Raw genomic sequence first — 22,256 nt, 5'->3', positions numbered from 1 at the left:
CGGGCAGCCAGCATTGAAGACATCGGCAGGCTTACGCCGGTTCCAGCAGCCTTCCCTCGTTGCAAGTCGGATGATGGCTCCGCCCTCTTCTGACGTATTTCCTGTTTCTACGAGGGCGGAGCCATCATCCGACTTGCAACGAGGAAAGGGAAGGCTGCTGGAACCGGCGTAAGCCTGCCGATGTCTTCAATGCCGGCTGCCCGCGACTCCAGCAAAACTATAATATTTAAAGGTACGGCGGGGCGGGCTGGGGAGGCTTAGCCTCCCCAAGCCTCTTATACGGGGCGCCTATGTCTATGCGGCAGGCAATGGAGGGTTAAGTGACTTGCCCAGAGCCACAAGGAGCTGCCTGTGCCTGAAGTGGGAATCAAACTCAGTTCCCCAGGACCAAAGTCCACCACCCTAACCACTAGGCCACTCCTCCACTGTTGCCACTATTTGAGATTCTACATGGAATGTTGCTATTCCACTAGCAACATTCCATGTAGAAGTCGGCCCTTGCAGATCACCAATGTGGCCGCGCAGGCTTCTGCTTCTGTGAGTCTGACGTCCTGCGCGTACGTTCAGGACGTCAGACTCACAGAAATAGAAGCCTGCGCAGCCTTCTACATGGAATGTTGCTAGTGGAATAGCAACATTCCATGTAGAATGTCCAATAGTATCTATTTTATTTTTGTTACATTTGTACCCCGTGCTTTCCCACTCATGGCAGGCTCAATGCGGCTTACATGGGGCAATGGAGGGTTAAGTGACTTGCCCAGAGTCACAAGGAGCTGCCTGTGCCTGAAGTGGGAATTGAACTCAGTTCCCCAGGACCAAAGTCCACCACCCTAACCACTAGGCCACTCCTCCGATGATGAAAAGTTAGGAGTGTTAATTGGCAGCTTGAAGATGAAAAATGGTGCGTAAATAGGGTAAAACAAACAGTCCACGTTTTCAAAATGAACGTGCACCAAACCGCACATGGCTTATGGGGCCCACCACAAGCAGGACAGTTTCCATGGCAGGTCCTAAGTGGGGCGAAGTTGCAAAATTCCTCGCAGTAAACATTTCTGCCAAAGCGTATTCTGTAAGTAGCGCCTAGATTTAGGCGTGGTATATAGAATACGCTGAGTTGATATCCCAGAGCCTAAAATTACACGCCTTCATTTACACCAATGAAAATGTGGCGCAAATCGTTGTACGTAGCTTTACGCACACCGGGTCATATTCTGTGCGTAAATTTTGGCACGCCCATGAAACGCTCATTACCCCAGCCATAGCCATGCCCCTTTTGAACTGCATGCATTAGAATTTAGGCACAATATGTTACTGAATACGCTTAGCGAATTGTGCGCATAAATTCTAATTATTGCCAATAGATAAAAATGCATATCAGTTCAGTTGGAAGTAGCAGAAAACTGGAACTAGATTTTTGGAATAACTGTTCTCATCTTACTACTAGTGTATATGATATACTTATATACACTTTTGATAGTTTGTGCCCCTGACGCAGCCTGAGGGTGAAACGTGGCCACGTTGGGTATTATTCCAAATAAATGCATTTGATTCCACTGCTTTGTTGTTTTTTATCTACTGTTTTGTAAGCAGTTGTGTGCCTTTTTGTTTTTTAATTATTGCCAATTACTGTTCATTATTGCTTGTTAAGTGCTGTTATCAAAGCTGATTAGCCAATTATATTACGCGCATTGTTATAGAATACGCCTGGATTTTGGCGCAGATCTCTAGGCACGCTATATAGAATCCAGCAGATAACTTATAGTATTCTACAAGTTATACACGTAAGTATGAGCCCCACGCATGCTCTACCCCAGTGTATAGCAAATATGTGCTATGCAAAATACATGCAAATTTAGGGGCCCTTTTACTAAGATGCGCCAAAAAGTGGACTGCGCCGGTGTAGGCGCGTGTTTGGCACACACGCAGGCCAATTTTTCAGCACGCCTGGAAAAAGGCATTATTTTTTGGCGGCCGAAAATGGATGTGTGACAAAATTAAAACCTGCGCACGTCCATTTTCAGGCTGAGACCTTAAGGTCTCGCACACTAACCGGGCGATAAGTGGCCAGAATGCGTAAACTGCCGATTACCGCTGGGTAAACGCCATGCGGTAGAAAATAGAAAATATTTTCTACCGCGTGTTTTGGGAGTGTGTCAAAAATGGAATTACCGCTTGGGGTACGCAGTAGCTGGGCGGTAGTTCCAGTTTGGCACACGTTGGACACGCGTAGGTGCCTACATGCCTTAGTAAAAGGGCCTCTTAGAGAATACGCTTAGGCAGATAAACTAGCATATGTGCACATATACTCTGTAACAAAGAAAATGTTCTATGCAATGTGGAAGCTCAAACGACTAAAACCTTTCTTCCCGAGGGATATCTTTTGTAAACTAATACAATCAATGGTCCTAAGTCATGCAGATTACTGTAACGGTGTCTACGTGGGATCTTGCCAGGTACTTGTGATCTGGATTGGCCACTGTTGGAAACAGGATGCTGGGTTTGATGGACCTTCGGTCTGTCCCAGTATGGCAATACTTATGTACTTATGGGATGCAAAGAACAACTAACAAAAAAACTCCAGACTGCCCAAAATACTGCAGCCAGGCTGATATTCAGCAAAACACGCTTCGAAAATGCCAAGCCCCTTCGAGAAAAACTGCACTGGCTCTCAATCAAAGAATGGATCATTTTCAAAATCTGCACTCTAGTCCACAAAATCATATATGGCATAGTCCTTGGATACATGATAGACCTCATAGATCTACCAACAAGAAACAGAGTCGGATCTGCAAGATCATACCTAAACCAATACTACCCAAATGGCAAAGGACTGAAATAGAAAACGACCTACACATCTGGCTTCTCCTACATAAGCGCACAACTATTGTAAGGAGGTTGGAGGGTCCAAGCAGCTCAGGAGGAGGTATGGGGCCAGACTACATTCCCCACAAGGCCCTGAGAGAAGGGATCAGGGTGGTAGGTCCCAAAACCCGGTATGGCCCCCACGTGGAAGGGAGGGGGAAAAGGACTGGAGAGAGAGCAGCTGCGATGGCAGGCGAGGGCCAGAAGGGAGAGCAGGGATGACAAAGCTCAATACCCTTGGGTTAGAAATCAGTACAAGATTCCTTCCACTTGGGAGGGGGAGGAGGTCTCCAACCAACAGCCTAGCAGAGAAGCAGAGTTAATGGAGTGTTTGGAGGAAGGGGAGGCTGGAGAGACCAACACACCAGGTTTGGAGGAACCAGTGGACATGGACTGTAATTGTACTTTGGGGCAGAGTTGCAGGGGCTGAAGGCAGTGGGTGGTCACAGGAGTCAATTAGCTGTGTTGTGGGCGGTGTACTGCCATTCTGCAACCACCCAAGCGGAAAGACTTTTAAAACTGAAACCCAGGCTGTTGAACTGGGGGAGAACTTGGATTTAAAGGGAAGTTTTTTTTCTTGTTGCTTTATTTTGGAAACTGAATGGGACTTTAACCCCTTGAACTGAGATTTTGTGGAGGAGGGGAAATAAACTGTTTGGAACTAAAAGCTGTGTTGTCTGGAAGGACTTTGTTTGTGGACTGCTAAAGGGAGCCTACCACCCCTGAAGGTTTGCTACCGGGATTACAGTTATTACACTATGGAATGGCCTCCCAAAAGCTGTGAAAACAATCCATGACCACCTGAACTTCAGGAAATCACTAAAAACCAACCTCTTCAAAAAAGGCCTACCCCAACGACCCTACGTAAACCCTTCACTCAAAGCATAGCATGCCTAATGAGCGCACTGGACAACACACAACTTTCATCCCTTCCGGCCCTCCACACATACCTCATTCGATCACTATACAACCTTGTATTTGCTATCAACCGACTGGGCAAATGCCTTGACGGTACTATGCAAGCCACATTGAACCTGCAAATAGGTGGGAAAATGTGGGATACAAATGCAACAAAGAAATATACACAGATATGTTAGCATTTTAAACATTTAGACAAGTAACTCAAACTGTCAGTGCCTATTGAGGTTTTTGCGGTTAGCATGTGTTAATTTTGGCCATTGATGAGCAGAAACTGCTAAATTTTAATGCACTTAGGGGCCCTTTTACTAAGGCATGCCGAAAAATGGCCTGCGCTGGTGTAGGCGCGTGTATAGGACGCGAACACGTCCATTCTTCAGTGCGCCTGAAAAAAAAGACTTTTTTTGTCAAAAATGGACATGCGGCAAAGTATAAATCAACGCGCGTCCATTTTCAGCCTGAGATCTTACCGCCACCCACTGACTTAGTGGTAAGGTCTCACGCGTTAACCGGGCAGTAATCGTCAGTGAGTGTGCATGCAAAGCTTCAAAATTCGATAAGGCATCCCCACTACTATCTAAATTACATTGGATACCAGTCAAAGCCAGAATCATCTTTAAAACATGTACATTCATCTCCAAAATTATCTATGGCATGAGCCCAGCTTACATGATAAACCTCATAGATTTGCCTACCTTCAATACGTCTATTAGATCAAGAAACGATCTCATGCTACATCTTCCTAGCTATAAAAAACATCAGATATAAATCTATATTGAACAGAGATTTTTCATATACAGGTTCAAAATGGTGGAACTCCGTCTCTAGCGAGATAAAAAAGGATTACCAACTATAATAATTTGCACATTCTCAAGGCATTCTTTTTTAACAAAGTTTTGCATTCTTAGACAACAAACTAAACAGCAAATGTTATATCTTTGTTTGCGCTTTGCAAAATCTCACTGTTTATGTTTGTAAAAATATATTGTATGCATTTCTAGCCTTAATTATTGCAAACCACATAGAAATGAATAATTAACATTCAGATTATGTGGAATATAAGCACCAAAAATAAATACATGGCTCCTTAAATAAAAACATAAGAATAGCCATACTGGGATAGATTGAAAGTCCACCTAGACCAGTATGCTGTTTCCAAAAGCGGCCATTCCAGGTACAAGTACCTGGCAGAGTTTCAAGCTAGTACTTGAAAGTAAATTCCATTAATCAAAGGAATCTAGAATATGGGATGTCTGCTGAAATAAATGGTGTTTACTTCCTACAATGTCCTTGGGAAAAGACGCTGAGATCCTATCTGAACACGAGTTACAGGATGCCCAGTGCTCCTTCGGTGAACACTGAAGTCTTGCACAAATCTGTGGAGCCTATATGATAACATGTGTGGAAGGGAAGTTCTAGTTTTAACTTCCTACAGTACATAACTACGTCCTTTTCTCTCTCATAATTTCAAATATACACCTTTGAACAGTACATGGCACAACTTTGTATACAGCTCTTAGTTGGAATAGCCAGCGACAGGAAAATGCCTATTATACAGAAGTTTGTATCATTTTGGCTTTTTTTTGTTAGCAGCATTTGAACAAGTTTTTACAAATCCGTAGTTAAACTTGAACAGGTGCAGAATCCTGCCGAGCTGGTTGTGCAGTCAAAACATGAAACCCGTGTAAAAGCATTTGATAAAAAGGACAAAAGATGTTCAAAATTGCCGAGGAAGTGATGTAGGCAGGCTTGAATGAAAAAGGAGAGCAGAATAGTACTGAAAAATCCAGTTTGAAAGGAGCAAGAGAGCTTGCTGTACATCAGTAATTCTCAGCATGACCTTTGAGGGCCACCCATCAGTCCGCCTCCCCCCCCCCCCCCCCATGACATTTGCAGAAAATATATGTGAGATACATTAGCACAGAATGAAAACAGGTCAACCAAAAGTATTCCAAGCATAGTGTTTTTCATGTGGATGTCCTGAAAACCCAGGGTGGCCATGTGATCTTAGAAAACCGAATGGAGAAACACTACATAATCGTTCAAAGTAGAGAGAGCAAAGCGAGACATAAGTACATAAGTATTGCCATACTAGGACAGACCGATGGTACATCGGAGTGGCCTAGTGGTTAGGGTGGTGGACTTTGGTCCTGAGGAACTGAGTTCAATTCCCGGCATAGGCAGCTCCTTGTGACTCTGGGCAAGTCACTTAACCCTCCATTGCCTACCGCATTGAGCCTGCCATGAGTGGAAAAGCACGGGGTACAAATGTAACAAAAAAATCAAGTCCAGCATCCTCTTTCCAATAGTGGCCAATCCAGGTTACAAGTACCTGGCAAGATCCTAAAACAGTACAACATATTTTATGCTGCTTATCTTAGAAATAAGCAGTGGATTTTCCCCAAGTCCATTTTAATAAAGGCTTATGGACTTTTCTTTTAGGAAGCCATCCAAACCTTTTTTAAACCCGCTAAGCTAACTGCTTTTACTACATTCTCTGGCAACGAATTCCAGAGTTTAATTACACGCTGAGTGAAGAAATATTTTCTCTGATGATTTGTTTTAAATTTACTACTTTGTAGATTCATCGCATGCACCCTAGTCCTAGTATTTTTGGAAAGAGTAAACAAGCGATTCACGTCTACCCATTCCAATCCATTCATTATTTTATAGACCTCTATCATATCTCCCCTAGATGCTTTAGCCTTTCCTCATAGGGAAGTCGTCCCATCCCCTTTATCATTTTTGTTGCCCTTCTCTGCACCTTTTCTAATTCCACTATATCTTTTTTGAGATGCGGTGAGCAGAATTCAACACAATATTCGAGGTGTGGTCGCACCATGGAGCAATACAAAGGCATTATAACATCCTCATTTTTGTTTTCCATTCCTTTTCTAATAATACCTAACGTTCTATTTGCTTTCTTAGTCGCCGCCACACACTGAGCAGAGGGTTTCAATGTATCATCAACAATGATGCCTAGATCTCTTTCCAGTTCAGTGACTCTTAATGTGGAACCTTGCATTATGTAGCTATAGTTCGGGTTCCTCTTTCTCACATGCATCACTTTGCACTTGCTCACATTAAACATCATCTGTCATTTAGAAGCCCAGTCTCTTAAGGTCCTCTTGTAATTTTTCACAATCCTCTTCCCATTTAACAACTTTAATTTAATTACCTCACTAATTCGCCTCTTTCACCAACGCTATTCAACATCATGCTGTTTCCCCTTGCAACAGCACTAGCAAAACTAGGCTTGAATCCATTTATCTACGCAGATGATATAACCATCTCTATTCCCTTCCATTCCTCATTGGATGAAATCAAAGATCTGATTGAAGCGAGTTTTTCCATCATGGATCATTGGGCTGAGGTATTTCGGTTTAAGTTAAACAAAGATAAAACTCAGTGTCTGGTGCTCTCGTCCATCCTTACCAGATTTTCATCACGCTTGCTTGTCCTTAAAAGACCAGACTCTCCCTATTTACAAGATGCCCAGTGCCAGTGGAGTGGAGGAGTGGCCTAGTGGTTAGGGTGGTGGACTTTGGTCCTGGGGAACTGAGTTCGACTCCCACTTCAGGCACAGGCAGCTCCTTGTGACTCTGGGCAACTCACTTAACCCTCCATTGCCCCATGTAAGCCGCATTGTGCCTGCCATGAGTGGGAAAGCGCGGAGTACAAATGTAACAAAAAAAAATATTTCAAAGAGCTTAAAACTTCTAGGTGTTGAGCTGGACCCTTACCTTCAACTGAATTTGCAAGTGCGAGCGGTCACCAAGCGGATGTTCTACGCAATGTGGAGACTGCGGCGCATTAGGTTTTGTCTCACCAGAGAGCTCTTCCGCACACTTGTTCACTGGTTAGTTCTCTCTCACCTTGACTACTGCAGCGGGATTTACGCAGGCTGCCAGGAGCAACTACTGCGAAAGTTCCAGACTGCCCAGAACACTGCTGCAAGACTCATCCTGGGCAAATCGCGCATGGTTCCCGCGCAACCTCTAAGTCTCAATCTGCACTGGCTCCCAGTTAGACAGCGAATCGCTTTCAAGCTCTGCACCTTAACGCATAAAATTATCTACGGTCTAGCTCCGGAATACACGATTCCTCTAATAGACCTCCCACCTAGAAATGCCATCAACACAGCCCGCACCTATCTCCAACTTCATTATCCGTCTTGCCGGGGTGTGAAATACAAGCTTCTTTTTGCCTCTACTTTTCACTACTCCAGCCCGAAGACTTGGAATACTCTACCTCTGAACCTAAAATCTCAATCTGATCATCACCTTTTCAAGTAGATGTTGAAAACGTTCCTTTTTGAAAAAATTTACTCCATTAGTTATTCTGCTTATTAGTCACCCTAATTGTTGTTAGTGTTCTCTCCTTATTCTGCTGTAAAATTCATTTGTTGTACTTCTCTACTTTTGTAATTCATGTAAGCCACATTGTGCCTGCAATTGTGGGAAATTGTGGGGTATAAATGAACCATAAATAAATAAATAAAATAAATTCCTATCTCTAGATCATTTATAAATATATTAAAAAGAAGCGGTCCTAGCATAGACCCCTGAGGAACCCCACTATCTACCCTTCTCCATTGAGAACACTGACCATTTAACCCTACTCTCTGTTTTCTATCTTTTAACCAGTTTTTAATCCACAATAGAACACAACCTCCTATCCCATGACTCTCCAATTTCCTCTGGAGTCTTTCATGAGGTACTTTGTCAAACACCTTCTGAAAATCCAGATACACAATATCAACCGGCTCACCTTTATCCACGTTTGTTCACCCCTTCAAAGAAATGTAGTAGATTGGTGAGGCAAGATTTCCCTTCACTAAATCCAATTTAATAAACTTGAAACGTCACCTTCAGTGTCTAATGCTATGAAAGGCATGGAGCAGAATCCCCAAATGCATCACCTACACGCTGCCCATACTCTGTTCATGAGAACACCCACCTGCAAAGCACGAACCATCGAATACAGACACAGAATCGCACCAATGGGTCTACTTGTGCGCATAATTTTATTTTATTTTATTTATTGCATTTGTATCCCACATTTTCCCGCCGTATGGCAGGTTCAATGTGGCTTACATATTGCTAAAAAGGAGTTACAAAATTTAGATTTGTTGAAGAATCCCATCATTTACACACGTTTGCGGTCTAAAACTGGGCAGCTCCCTATGGAATTACCCCCCTTGGATACCTGCACAGTGCAGCAATTACAAGCTTGAAAGACAGTGGTACTAATTTGAAAAGCCGAGTGAGGGACATGGGTGGGGGGAGTGGGCATCAGATTATTCACATCTACTCAGATTTAAAAAATCATCACTGGGCAGCTTGGATTTGTTTCACCGTCATCATGTCAGTATGAGTTGTTTTTTTCTCCAATCAGTATTTTCAGCTGTTTTATGGGAATGCTGAAAAGGAAGTAAAGCAGCAAAGACCACTCCTTAATTTTTCTCGGTTTTCCTTCAGCTACACCAGCTTCTGTGGTTCTTCCTCTCTTCGGAAAAAGAGAGAGCATTTCAATCATTTTGTAGCCGATGGCTCTGGTCTTTCACTTGTTTCCTCATATCTTGGGAAACAGTTTTGCCTCTCTTATTATGCGAACACTGCAGTGCTCATGTCTTGTCTCTGTTTTACAATTAATAGAATAGCTAGTCCATTCTACTCGGATACACGTAAGCACACTGTAAGATTGATTGTACAGATTCAGGCTATTTGTAGGGCTGTGTGTTGCAATCTGTTTACTGGAAAAAGGCCCAAATGGCTAAACAGATTACTAGATTCAGTATTCCAGGGCAATGAGGCCACACAAATATATTGGATTCTATATGATAAAAGAGTTTGTAGCAGAATGAGACAGGGTGCAGCCTGGAGCCCCCAACAAATAAAATCACTCAGAGTGGTGAAAGTCAAACAAAAAAGATTTATATTCACAAATATGTAAAGCTTGTTTCCTTTACAGAGTGGATAAACCAAGAACAAAAGTCTCTAAGTTCATGTAGCGATCTTCCTGCAGCCCAATCCTTAACAGGACCCCACAATCTCAGCGTGCACTAGACTTGTCTTAAAGGTTTATCAAAACCAAGCGTGGCTCTGGCCTCAGAGTTCTAAGGTTAAACCTGGCCTACTGAATTAAGCTTCTGCTGCTTCAGATATGTGGTGAACGAATCTGCTGACGGGCTTATCTTGTCTTTCACGGGCCTCTCTGGCTTAGCTGCATTAAGGAGGGTTTTTTTTTCTAGGTTCAAATCTTTTTTTTTTTATTATTACCCAGCATATAACATGCTCAACATCTTTGAACACTCTAAAAACAATATTATCATCAATATCCTATATAATAAAAAAACACCTCCAACGTTCTGAAGCTGACTCCGTGGCAGTGAAAGGTTAAAGGGTTCGTGCTGCCTCTAACGCTGTATCCATCTCCTGAATTGATGTCACGCACTTCCGGGTTCGTCACAAACAGCACTGACCAACCACAGGATAGCAGCACGAGGCACAACCTAAACGTCTATAGCCTTCCCTTCGAATTCGTTCCCTCGCGGAAAGAGGAAATGACGTCAGCAGGCGGGATTCAGAAGGGAAGGCTACAGACGGGCAGGGCTTTCAAAGACGCGGCAGCTTCGACGGAGGTAAACAGGGGAACGAGAATCGCAGGGTGGCTGGAGGGGGGGCAGGGGAACGATCCATAGGAAAGGTTACAGGCGAGCAGGGCTTTCAAAGACGCGGCAGCTTCGACGGAGATAAACAGGGGAACGAGGAGAATCACAGGATGGCTGGAGGGGGGCAGGGGAGCGAAGAGAATCTCTGGTTGGCTGGAGGGGAGGCAGGGGAGACAGGAGAATCGCTGGGTGGTTGGAGGGGGGGCAGGGGACAGAGGAGACACACTCACACCCTCTCTCTCTGTTACACACACACACTTGCACATTCACTCTCTCTCTCAAACATATACACTCAGAGAAAAACTTTGCTAGTGCCCATTTCACTTGTGTCAGAAACGGGCCTGTTTTACTAGTACATTCATAAAACTCAACAGTGATTCCCTTTTATCCAACTGCCACGATGAGGAAATTCCAAATTCTAATAACAACACAGAAAGGTCTGGGCTCTTATGACCTCCTGAAATACCAAAAACCCATCATGATCCCAGTATCAAGCTAACAAAACTCCACCCCCCCCCCCTCTTCTCCTTCAAACTTATCCCTCTTTTTATTGGAAGGAACAGAACAGCCCTCCAAATACATTAGGGGATAAATTCTATAAATGGTGCCTATAAAAAAAAAGCAGCACTGAAAACAGCGCTTAGTACTGTTCTATAAATGGGACTTAAAAGCTAGGCGCCATTGATAGAATAACGCTTAGTACCAGAAACCGTGACTCATTTTTGGTGTAGCTATTTACACCAATTAAACCCTGGTGTAAATCCCCTTGGACACAGATCCTCAAATTCTATAGGAACACGCATAACTTAAAGGAATGCCCCTGATCCACCCATGATCCTCTCACGGCCGTGCCTCCTGTGCCTAAATTTAAGTGAGTAACTTTTAAAGCCAATTAGCACCAATAAGTGCTTATTACAATTCCAATTATCAACGCTAATTGGCTCGTTATTCAATTAAATTGAGCCAAAATTGGCCACGCACCCAAATATGGATATAAACAGGATGGAGTCAGTCCACAGGGCGGCTACGAAATTAGTACGTGGTCTTGAATGCAAAAATTATAGGGACAGGCTTATGAACCTCAACATGTATACGCTGGAAGAGAGGAGGGAGAGAGGAGACATGATAAAAACCTTTAAATATCTCAAGGGCATTTATGTACAGGAAGAGAACCTTTTTCAAATGAAGGAGAGCTCTGGAATGAGGGGGCATACGACAAAGTTAAGAAGGAATAGGCTTAGGAGTAACATAAGGAAGTATTATTTCACAGAAAGGGTGGTGGAGGCGTGGAATGGCCTCCCGGTGGAGGTGGTGGAGTCTAGGACTGTTCATGGGATAAGCATGTGGGATCGCTTAGGAACAGGAAGAATTAGGGGTTACAGAGGATGGGCAGACTGGATGGGTCATATGGCCTTTATCTGCCGTCATGTTTCTCTGTTTCTAATTTAACTCACCATTTATAGAATTCAGGGGTAGGTGTGCAATTCATTAAGGACCAGACTACGTACTCTAGGGGATAAGCTCTGGATATATACCTCCCAGATGAGTAAAAACTTTTTTTCTGTCTATTCATTCTGAAGCCCCAGCTACCTAATCTGCCCCCCCCCCCCTCCCACCGATTCATAACAGACCTTACATCCCACTTAAACATACTTCAGCAGGGTATCTACCCTAAAGAAAAAGACAACATCCTGCTCACCCCAATACCTAAAGACACCAAGAAAAAAAAACAAATGGCATTACCAATTATTGCCCAGTAGCATCTATCCCACTAGTAGTCAAACTTATGGAAGGACTGGTGACCAAACAACTCAATGACTACATAAATAAATTCAATATATTAGGATTTCAATCAGGATTTCGACCCGACACAGTATGGAAACAGTACTACTCACTCTCCTAATCAAATTCAAGCAGGAAATAGCACTAGGTAAGAGCATTCTCCTCCTACAATTTGACATGTCAAGTGCGTTCGACATGGTTAATCATAACATAGTGCTAAGACTCCTAGACTACTTCGGAATCAGTGGTGGCACCCTCAATTGGATCAAGGGTTTTCTAACCACAAGAACTTATCAAGTGAAATCAAAAATACATCGCCACAGTGGAACCAGGCTACGGAGTACCGCAAGGATCACCACTATCACCGATCCTCTTCAACCTCATGATGACTCCACTAGCCAAGACCTTATCCACGCAAGGCCTTAAGCCATTCATCTACGCTGACAACATTACATTATACATCCCCTACAAACATGATCTGGCAGAAATCACCAATGAAATCAAGCTCAGCTTAAACATTATGAGCTCATGGGCAAATGCATTCCAACTAAAACTCAATACAGAAAAAAATGCACTGTCTCGTTATCTCATCGCAATACAATACTTATAAACCCACAAGTATAAACACCCTAGGATATACCCTCCCTATCTCAGACAACCTGAAAATTCTCGGAGTAACAATCGATCGTAACCTCTAACTAGAGACCCAAGTGAAATCCATCATAAAGAAAATGTTTTTCTCAATGTGGAAACTCAAACGCCTGAAACCATTCTTCCCGAGGGAAATATTTCATAACCTGATACAGTCAATGGTATTAAGCCACGGAGACTACTGTAACAGAATCTATGCGGGATGCAAAGATCAAATCATAAAGAAACTTGAGACCGCCCAAAACACAGCAGCTAGACTTATATTTGGAAAGACGCGTTTTGACAGCGCCAAACCACTCCGAGAAAAACTACATTGGCTACCAATTAAAGAATGTATCACTTTCAAAATCTGCACAACTGTTCATAAAATTATTTATGGTGAGGCACCGGGATACATGACAAACCTTATCGACCTGCCAACCAGAAACACCACAAAATCTGCACGACCATTCCTAAATCTCCACTACCCAAGCAACAAAGGACTCAAATACAAATCCAGCTTTTCCTACTTAAGCGCACAACTGTGAAACGCGCTGCCAAAAGCAGTAAAAACTATGCTTGATCACCTTAATTTCCGGAAAGTACTAAAGACAGAATTGTTCAGAAGAGCATATCCCACCGACCCAACATAAAATACCGGACACTTGCGACACAATGTAACCAAGGACCGTAATGGACATTACCCGACTCTTCCTCCCCTCTCCCTGTCTAAGTTCCCCCAATTGTACATACCATACATGTACCTCATTCTACCACAATTCAATTTGTATTCATTCAAACCATGTATTTGTTCAGACCGACTAACACTGATAACGGTAATATATAAGCCACATTGAGCCTGCAAAAAGGTGGGAAAAGGTGGGATACAATTGCAACAAATAAATAAATAAAGCCTGCCTTTCGAGCGTCAATAAGCACCAGGTTATGAAAGGTTCCTCTCCAGGACCAATAATTTGGGGAGCTCTCTTGACTCCTGCCTTCCCCGAGCCACACCCTCTCTGCTCCTTATTGTGGGGTTTAATGTGGCTCTGTGAAGGAGTGTTAAGGGGAACTGGTAATTTCCTATACACTCCCCTCACAGAGAGGAGTAATCCACAGTAACCTCATAGATTATTGGTCATCTTTCTAAGCTGTCTACTACTACTCTCTCTTTTTGGTAACAATATCACACCAGTGGATTCTTTGAAATATTTGGGGATCTGGTTGGACTCTAGACTATCATTTGCTCCACAAATATCACAGCTATGTAAGAGCAGCTTTTTCACACGTCATCAATTGCGTTTCATAAGATATCTTATCGATCGAAACATATTTCATAGCCTTATCTCGTCTCTACTTCTTGTCAAACTTGACTACTGCAACATCATTTACTCGGGCTTGCCATGTTCACAGAAATAGAGACTGCAATCGATTCAAAATATTGCAATTAAATTATTCTAGCATGCAAACAAATCTGACCATGTTACTCCTATGATCAAAGAGAAACACTGGCTACCGCTAGAGCAAAGAATCACTTACAAACTATTGTTACTAACTTTTAAGGCATTTAAGGTGGGCACTTCAGATCACTTAGCCACTCTTACAAGCCTTTATACTCCAGCAAGAGTTTTGCGTTATCTTAATGATTATCGATTGGTCCTTTCTGGACCAAAACAGGCACATTTTTATTGCCTCTGCTACATGGAACAATTTGCCACTTTCTATTCGTAGTATTACTTCTATTGAAGAATTTAAGAGAACTTTAAAGACTTGGTTATTTGAGAAAGCATTTAACTCATAGACATCTTTTTTATTATTATTAGGAAAGAGTACTACTCTCTCTTTCTGTTGGTTAGTTCCTTTATTCTTTGAAGCAATTTTGAATTGATGTTTGGTATTTAATTGGCTGTTGATTGGTTTTCTTTGCTATCATATGGCTATGGTAATTCTTTTCTTGTTTCTTTACAATTTTAATTACAGATTGTACACTGCCCTGTTCTGCGTGTCAGTTTGGGTGGTATATAAAGTCCGAATAAACTGTAAACAGTTGTTGAGTTATTCTGAGGCTAAAGATGGAAGTCTAATACTGTCCCTGATGGACGATACTATCCCTGATGGAAGAAGGGGGCCAATGGTCTGGTAGTGTTTTATCTATTTTCACAGTCTAAGCTTTTCTCGTGAATAAACCAAAAAACAAAATCCTCCAGTGATTCAGTCACTTTCAAATTTGTGGATTAAAATGTAGGCATTATGGGAAGCTCTTGGGAAGCTTTGTAAGACCTCAGTGATGACCTTCGGCATTACAGACTACCTGCATGTTGAGAGTGTGGGGTATACATGGATTACACCCTCTTTGGGTGAAATTGGGGAACGTGATTCTCAGTATAAAACATGAAGCAGTGATACTTTGGTATTAGAGCGTGTATTGTCTGGAGAGTGATTACACTGGTTTGGATTTAAATTTATACCTGGATATTCAGTGTTGGGCCTACCCAGATACCAGTACTGAATACCAGTTATAAGGCAGACAGTGGAAGTTATCTGAGTATTGCCAAAATTCAGCATCAGTAGCCAGATAACTATCTGATGCCCCAATGATTAAAGGACTAGCGCCCGCATTTATCTTCTCACCTATGAACAGAGGGGTCTGGTGCGGAAAACAGAAACTCCCTTATATGGTAGGGAAGCCCCACCCAGTGCATCCCATTTTGAAGGCGGCACTGGGAGAGAAGGAATGCTACTCCCTCCTCCAACATGGACCCCTATAATCATAGGGGTATTATTTCCCTGCGCTGTTTGGAACAGCATGGGGCTCCTGATCATTGGGGCATGAGACAGTCAGGACTGTTATTTTGTTGTCCTAATTTATCTGGTACAGGTGCTGAATATCTAAATAACTTCTAGCTCCACCTTGGCTCCGCTCCAGTCTGTCCGGATAATGTCAATCACTTTCAGCAGAATTACCTGGACAATGGAAATCAGTGGCTGGCTTCGGTGAGTGGCATATACACAGGAGCCACCGAATATCAACCCCACAGATTCCAAATATGGACAAAATAATGAAAATGCAACAACAACAAAAAAAAAAAACAACCGCTTGAAAAATAAAACTGGCCCAGCTTTTCATTTCATATAGTAGAAGCACCGACACAGGAAGCTATGACCAAGGCTGTAAAGAAATGAAAACAAATGTGCTCATTAAATATTAAATCCAATTTCTCCTCAATATTTACACAGTTGTTTGCTACCGCGGTCAAACAAAAGGTTATCAAGGTTAAAGAAAAGTTGTACTTTATTAAGTTAAACCTTTGACTTCCTAATGCTGTAATGCACTTTAGTAAATGAGGCCCTTTATGCTTCAAAAGTTAAACTTCCTTCAACACAGACAGCACTGAGGTAAGAATAAGCTAATGATTTCTGTTCCAAGAAAAACTTGTGTCTCGTAAGGTGTAAGCAGTGGTGTAGCTACGTGGGGCCTGAGAGGGCCTGGGCCCCTGTAGATGTGGCCCTGGCCCCCCTGCCGACGATCCCCTTGAACCCCCCTCCCGCCATTGACCCTCCCCCGCCATCGCATCAGATACCGTTTGCTGGTGGGGGTCCCCGAACCCCGCCAGCCCAAGAGAGTCTTCTTCAGCGCCGGAGTAGCACCTTCGTTCAACGAAGTTCCTGGTGTGATCAGCTGTTTCTGACGCCTTACGTCCTGCAAGGGGCTACATGCACGGTGCAGGACGTAAGGCGTCAGAAACAGCTGATCGCACCAGGAACTTAGTTGAATGAAGGCGCTACTCCGGCGCTGAAGACGACTCTCTTCGGCTGGCGGGGTTCGGGGACCCCCGCCAGCAAAGAAGGCATCTGATGCGGCGGCAGGGCAGGCGGCGACGGCGAGGGAGGGTCGGTGGCTGCAGGGGGGTTCAATGGGGCCGTCGGCAGGGGGGGTCCAATGTGGCGGCAGCTGGGAGGGGCGGCCAAACAGTGCCCCCTCACCTCGAGCTATGGCCCCCCCTCCCGGCGAGGTCTGGCTATGCCCCTGGGTGTAAGTATTCTTGTATTTAACTTCTAGTCTGTACCACTAACACAGGGGTCCTTTTACTAAGGTGTGCCAAAAAATGGCCTGTGCTGTTGTAGACGCGTGTATTGGATAAGCGCAGGTCCATTTTTCAGCGCGCCTGCAAAAAAGGCCTTTTATTTCTGACCATAAAAGGACGTGCGTCAAAATGAAAATTGGCGCGCGTCCATTTTGGGCCCGAGATCTTACCGCCACCCATTGACTTTGCGGTAAGGTCTTACGTGTTAACCGGGTGGTAATCATCAGCATGTACAGGACATGCGTAAAAAATTAAATTACAGCCCGGGCCACGCAGTAGCTGGGCGGTAGTTCCGAATCAGCACGCGTTGGGTGCGCGTAGGCTTAGTAAAAGGGCCCCATACCTTCCTAGTACCCTGACATCCCTTGCATGGAACGATATATCTTATGTTGGTGGAGGAGAACGAATAGCATTCTCCTGTTGACTTTCTTCCCGGAGTGAAGACATGCATGATTCTGGGATATGTGCTGGCCCAATTGACAGCATGCTTTTCCCTCCAGTTTGAAGTTTTGCCATTAAGTTTGTGAATCTAGAGAAGAGTTTCTCAAACTGTGGGGTCACAACCTAGGTGGGCTCTCCATAGGGACATCATTATTCTGCATGGCCGGGGGGGGGTCACACAGTTTTATTTGGCCGCTATCATGGGGTCATGAGCACAAAAAGATTGGGAACACTGATCTAGAGCTAAAGAGGCATGGAATATTTACTTCCTGTCATGCTACCAGGCATCAAGGTCTTGAAACTGCAAATTCTTGTATACGTTCCTTTCCCAACGCCGTTTCTTTCCTCACACATAAAAAGCAAGGAAAAATGTAATCATTGGACATCAACCAAATACATCCTTTCAGGTCTATGTCTCCTTTTTTTTTTTCAGGAAATTGAGTTACGATTTTTGAACGACAAAAGCAATGATGAAGCCACCTTGTGGATCATGCTATTGTGTTGTACGCTGGTGTACAGGGGTTTGGTGTTCAAAATGGCTGCCACGGCTCAGGCACATTGCAGATTCAAGTACTCAAGCTCAAGGAGTGGCTGCTAATGTGCTGGTGTATGACAGCCGCAGAGCAGTGCTGAAGAATGGTTTCTTCAGGCCAGTGCGTGTACCCCTGCTACTAAGCAAGCTATCTGGGTTGGAGAGATAATAGAATGAAAAAGAAAACGGAAGAGTTATCAGTACTGCACAAAAGTCATTGTCCCAGAGGTAACAAGGAGGGAATGCCTAGCACTGACACAGAATGACATCAGATTGGAAGGCACAGCCAAGAACAGGCCACTGATGGATGGCAAAAAAACCCCATACACTTCAGTACAACAGCAGAGGCTGACTGCGGGAAGCTGAGCCAAGCTGAAGAGCCAAGGAAAGGAGCAGAATCCAGGATAGCTCAGACTGACACACACAGAGCAGGGGTAATGGAGACGGGAAAAGGAGGCGACTGAGAAAATCACTCCCACTGCAGTGCAATGTTCCCACTATTAGTGAATTCAGGTACAGAGGAACAACCTCCACCTCAGCCCAGGGCCAGCGCGAGGGTATCAGGAACTCAAAGGCCCCAGTGCTCAGAAGCAAATGCGGGCGCAAGAGGTCATCGGTGCCGGACTAGCGCCCGCATTTGCTGGCAATGGATGCTCGGAGGGGTCCAGTGTGGCGATCAACAAGCGCGGCAAAAGCTAGCATGTAAATTAGGTAATTTTAGATGTGCCCAGATGCGCAAAGAAGAGCGCTCTTACCGCTGGGAACCTAACAAAATCTCGGACCTGGCCTTAGGGCTGTTGAAGAAAGGAGCAAGTGGCAGCCAGCATGACATTCACAGTGTGGTAACGGGATTACTGCAGAATTCTTCTCTTTTGCAATGTGACTAGCTTTTGTGCGTTGATAAGAAAAAGGGAGCATGGGGTAAAAAGGGCAGTTGCTTTTTCCGTAGGGCCAAACATCTTTAAATCCATGCTTTTTAAGTCTCTCTCTCTCCAGCAGTGGTGTAGCTATGTGGGGCCACAGGGGCCTGGGCCCCCTCAAATTAAGAGACTTCAGACAGCCCAAAACACTGCAGCCAGACTCATATTTGGAAAGGCGAAGTATGAAAATGTCAAACCCCTCAGAGAAAAATTACACGGGCTACCATTAAAAGATCGAATTACATTGAAAATCTGTACCCTGGTCCACAAAATTATTAATGGTGAGGCCCCGACATATATGTTTGACCTCGTCGATTTACCAGCAAGGAATACAAAAAGTTTGTCACGTACTTTCTTGAATCTCCATTATCCCAATTGCAGAGGACTTAAATTTAAATCAATGTATGCATCTAGTTTCTCCTACATTTGTACGCAACGTTGGAATGCACTGCCGAAAGCCATAAAAACAACACACGATTTGGCAGCCTTCCGGAAACTATTAAAGACTAACCTGTTCAGAGAGACTTATCAAAAGGACCCTTCTTAAAAAACAGGACATCAGAACTGTACCAGAATTCGTTAACATTGAATTATTCTTATTTTGGTTACTTTATCACATTGTCATTATTGAACGCTTTTCACTACCCTTGATTTCAGCACCTGAAATGTATCGATTACCGATTTTATTCTAATTTACTGTGTACTCTGTATACTCTGATTGGAACATTCTTCTGTATTTCTTATTCCGGAAATGGCGGTCGCCACTATGGTATTTGTAAGCCACATTGAGCCTGCAAAGAGGTAGGAAAATGTGGGATATAAATACAGAAAATAAATAAATAAATAAATTTCCACTGGGACCCTGGTTTTGTAGGCGGGGGTCCCCAACCCCTGCCAGCTAAAGCCTTGTCCAGCGCTGGTGGCAGGCCAAAATTGCCCCCCCCCACCTCGGGCTCTGGTCCCCTCCCACCGTGAGGTCTGGTTATGCCCCTGCTCTCCAGCACTTACAAACAGTGCTTTAATATCTCCCAGGTACCGCACTCAGCTCCTGCCCTTAAGACGTCCAGTTCGTCAAAATTTGGAATGAAGCAGCTGCACTACCAGCAACTGGCGCCTCTTCCTCCTCCTCCTCCTTTATCATTCTGGGTATGTGCCAAAAAGCTGTGTTTGACGCATAACTCCAGTGCAGGCACCACCCTTCCCCTAATTCTGAAACAGCTTTCCTTAATGCTCAGCGCCGTCTTTGCACCTAAATTTGCATGTCACTAGCGCTAAGCATTAGGGAGCTGTGTTGCAGCGCTGCTGTGGCGGTATTTTTCTGGCGTTGCACTGAACAGTGCTGGAGTTTTGAGCATCTGGGCATACCTGATCTTTCATCCCTGTACCCCCATTCAATTAACTTTAAAAGTCTCCACCCACTACTCTTGGCAAATTTAATAATCATGATCAACCAGCACCATCCCTTTCAGAAAAATCCTGCCAAAATGCATAATTGCAGATCATGGTGTAGTTTTATAAACAACCCCAACATTTATGAGAAAATGATTTATTTGTTGCATCTGTACCCCACATTTTCTCATCTATTTGCAGGCTCAATGCACGTAAATGACCTGCATATGGACATGTACCTGTATTTTACAGGTAAGGGGGGGGGGGGGGGTCACAGGGATGGAGTCTGGGTAAAGCGTGGGCAGGACTCACACTCTTATGTGCATAGCATATAGAATACTAAGTTAAACGCTTATTTCCTGAATCAAGGTATATGCACTTACGTCAGCTGTATGGATGGCTTAAGTGCACACACCTAACGACATACACACGCATACACCTGGTAATGCTCCTATTCTACATATTAAGGAAAGCAAGTGCCTACTTTTACAAAACAGGCTCCGCGTAGGCCCCCTCCAGATGCAAATTTTCTTCATTTTCAGGAAGCAGGTGAAAGCTTGGCTCTTCAACCAAGCCTTTAATGGAAGAAGTAACTAACTTGTTAGTCTCACTCACACACACAAGGATTGACTCGGGCTGCACATACTGCAGCGGGACATGTTTATCCACTCCTATCCTAGCTGAGATAATATTTAACCATCTCTCCGACGGTCTGACCTCATGAGCAACTTTCTTTAAAATTAGTCACCTTATTCTATAACTCCTCTTACTCTCTTTCCTATTTATATGTTAACCATCTCTCTGAGCTCATGTGCAACTTTCTTTAAATTAATCCCCTTATTTTCTGACTTCTCTTACCTGTCTATATGTTCCATCTTTGCTTATACCCTACACTGTCAATTAAAATGTTCTAGTACGTATTGTGTTGACATTGTAAGTAGTATACCATGCCATACTTTTGTACTGTTATTTGAATATTTTTACTGCTGTAATTGCCTATTGCTCATGTTTGATTTAGTCTTACTGTTTGCTGCCTTGAGTGAATTCCTTCAAAAAGGCGGTAAATAAATCCTAATAATAAATAAAATTTCTCAATAAGAAAAAAAGTTATCTGAAAGAAGACTAATCTCCAAAAGCCATTTGCCAAATTAAATGGGCTATGTGAAAAAAACTGTTACCCACCCCGGACCAGATTCTATTTATGGCACCTGAAAGATTGGCACAAACAAGGAAAGCAACGCTGGGCCTTCAAGAAAGAGATAATAGCTGTCCTTTATTGTGAAAAAGACCCGACACGGCCCGTGTTTCGGCGCTCAAGCGCCTGCCTCAGGGGTCAGAGCAAATCTTCACAGTATATGTGCAAAGGTTCTCAAAAAGTCTAAAATAAGAGTGCCAGCAACTGCTAGACTACTACTACTACTATTTAGCATTTCTATAGCACTACAAGGCGTACGCAGCGCTGCACAAACATAGAAGAAAGACAGTCCCTGCTCAAAGAGCTTACAATCTAATCAGGACAGACAGGATAAATAAGGGAAAAGGACAAAGAGTAGCAAGATTCCGTGCAGAATCTCAAAGAGTAGCAAGATTCCGGAGTCCCACTGTAGCAACATTCTGTGCAGAATCCCAAAGAGCAGCAAGATTCCGGAATCTCAAAGACTACTGCTACTACTTATTACTACTACTACTACTATTTAGCATTTCTATAGCGCTACAAGGCGTACGCAGCACTGCACAAACATAGAAGAAAGACAGTCCCTGCTCAAAGAGCTTACAATCTAATAGACAAAAAATAAATAAAGTAAGCAAATCAAATCAATTAATGTGAACGGGAAGGAAGAGAGGAGGGTAGGTGGAGGCGAGTGGTTACAAGTGGTTACGAATCTTGCATGGAATCTTGTCACTCTTTAGGATTCCAGAATCTTGCAATTCTTTGGGGTTCTACATGGAATGTTGATACTTCTTGAGATTACTACTACTACTACTATTTAGCATTTCTACAGCACTACAAGGTGTACGCAGCG

The 22,256-nt window shown here is 43.6% G+C and overlaps 1 protein-coding gene across 2 annotated transcripts in view; it reads right to left on the bottom strand.

Annotated features, from left to right (window-relative positions):
- Positions 1 to 22,256, bottom strand: part of FAM219A (family with sequence similarity 219 member A) — a 339,450-nt gene that overhangs the window by 307,816 nt on the left and 9,378 nt on the right. The window lies entirely within an intron of this gene.

The sequence above is a fragment of the Microcaecilia unicolor genome, chromosome 2 (genome assembly GCF_901765095.1).
Source record: "Microcaecilia unicolor chromosome 2, aMicUni1.1, whole genome shotgun sequence".
Classification (NCBI taxonomy): domain Eukaryota; kingdom Metazoa; phylum Chordata; class Amphibia; order Gymnophiona; family Siphonopidae; genus Microcaecilia; species Microcaecilia unicolor.
Note: the sequence above shows the minus strand (reverse complement) of the source record. Positions and strands in the feature narration are given on the sequence as shown.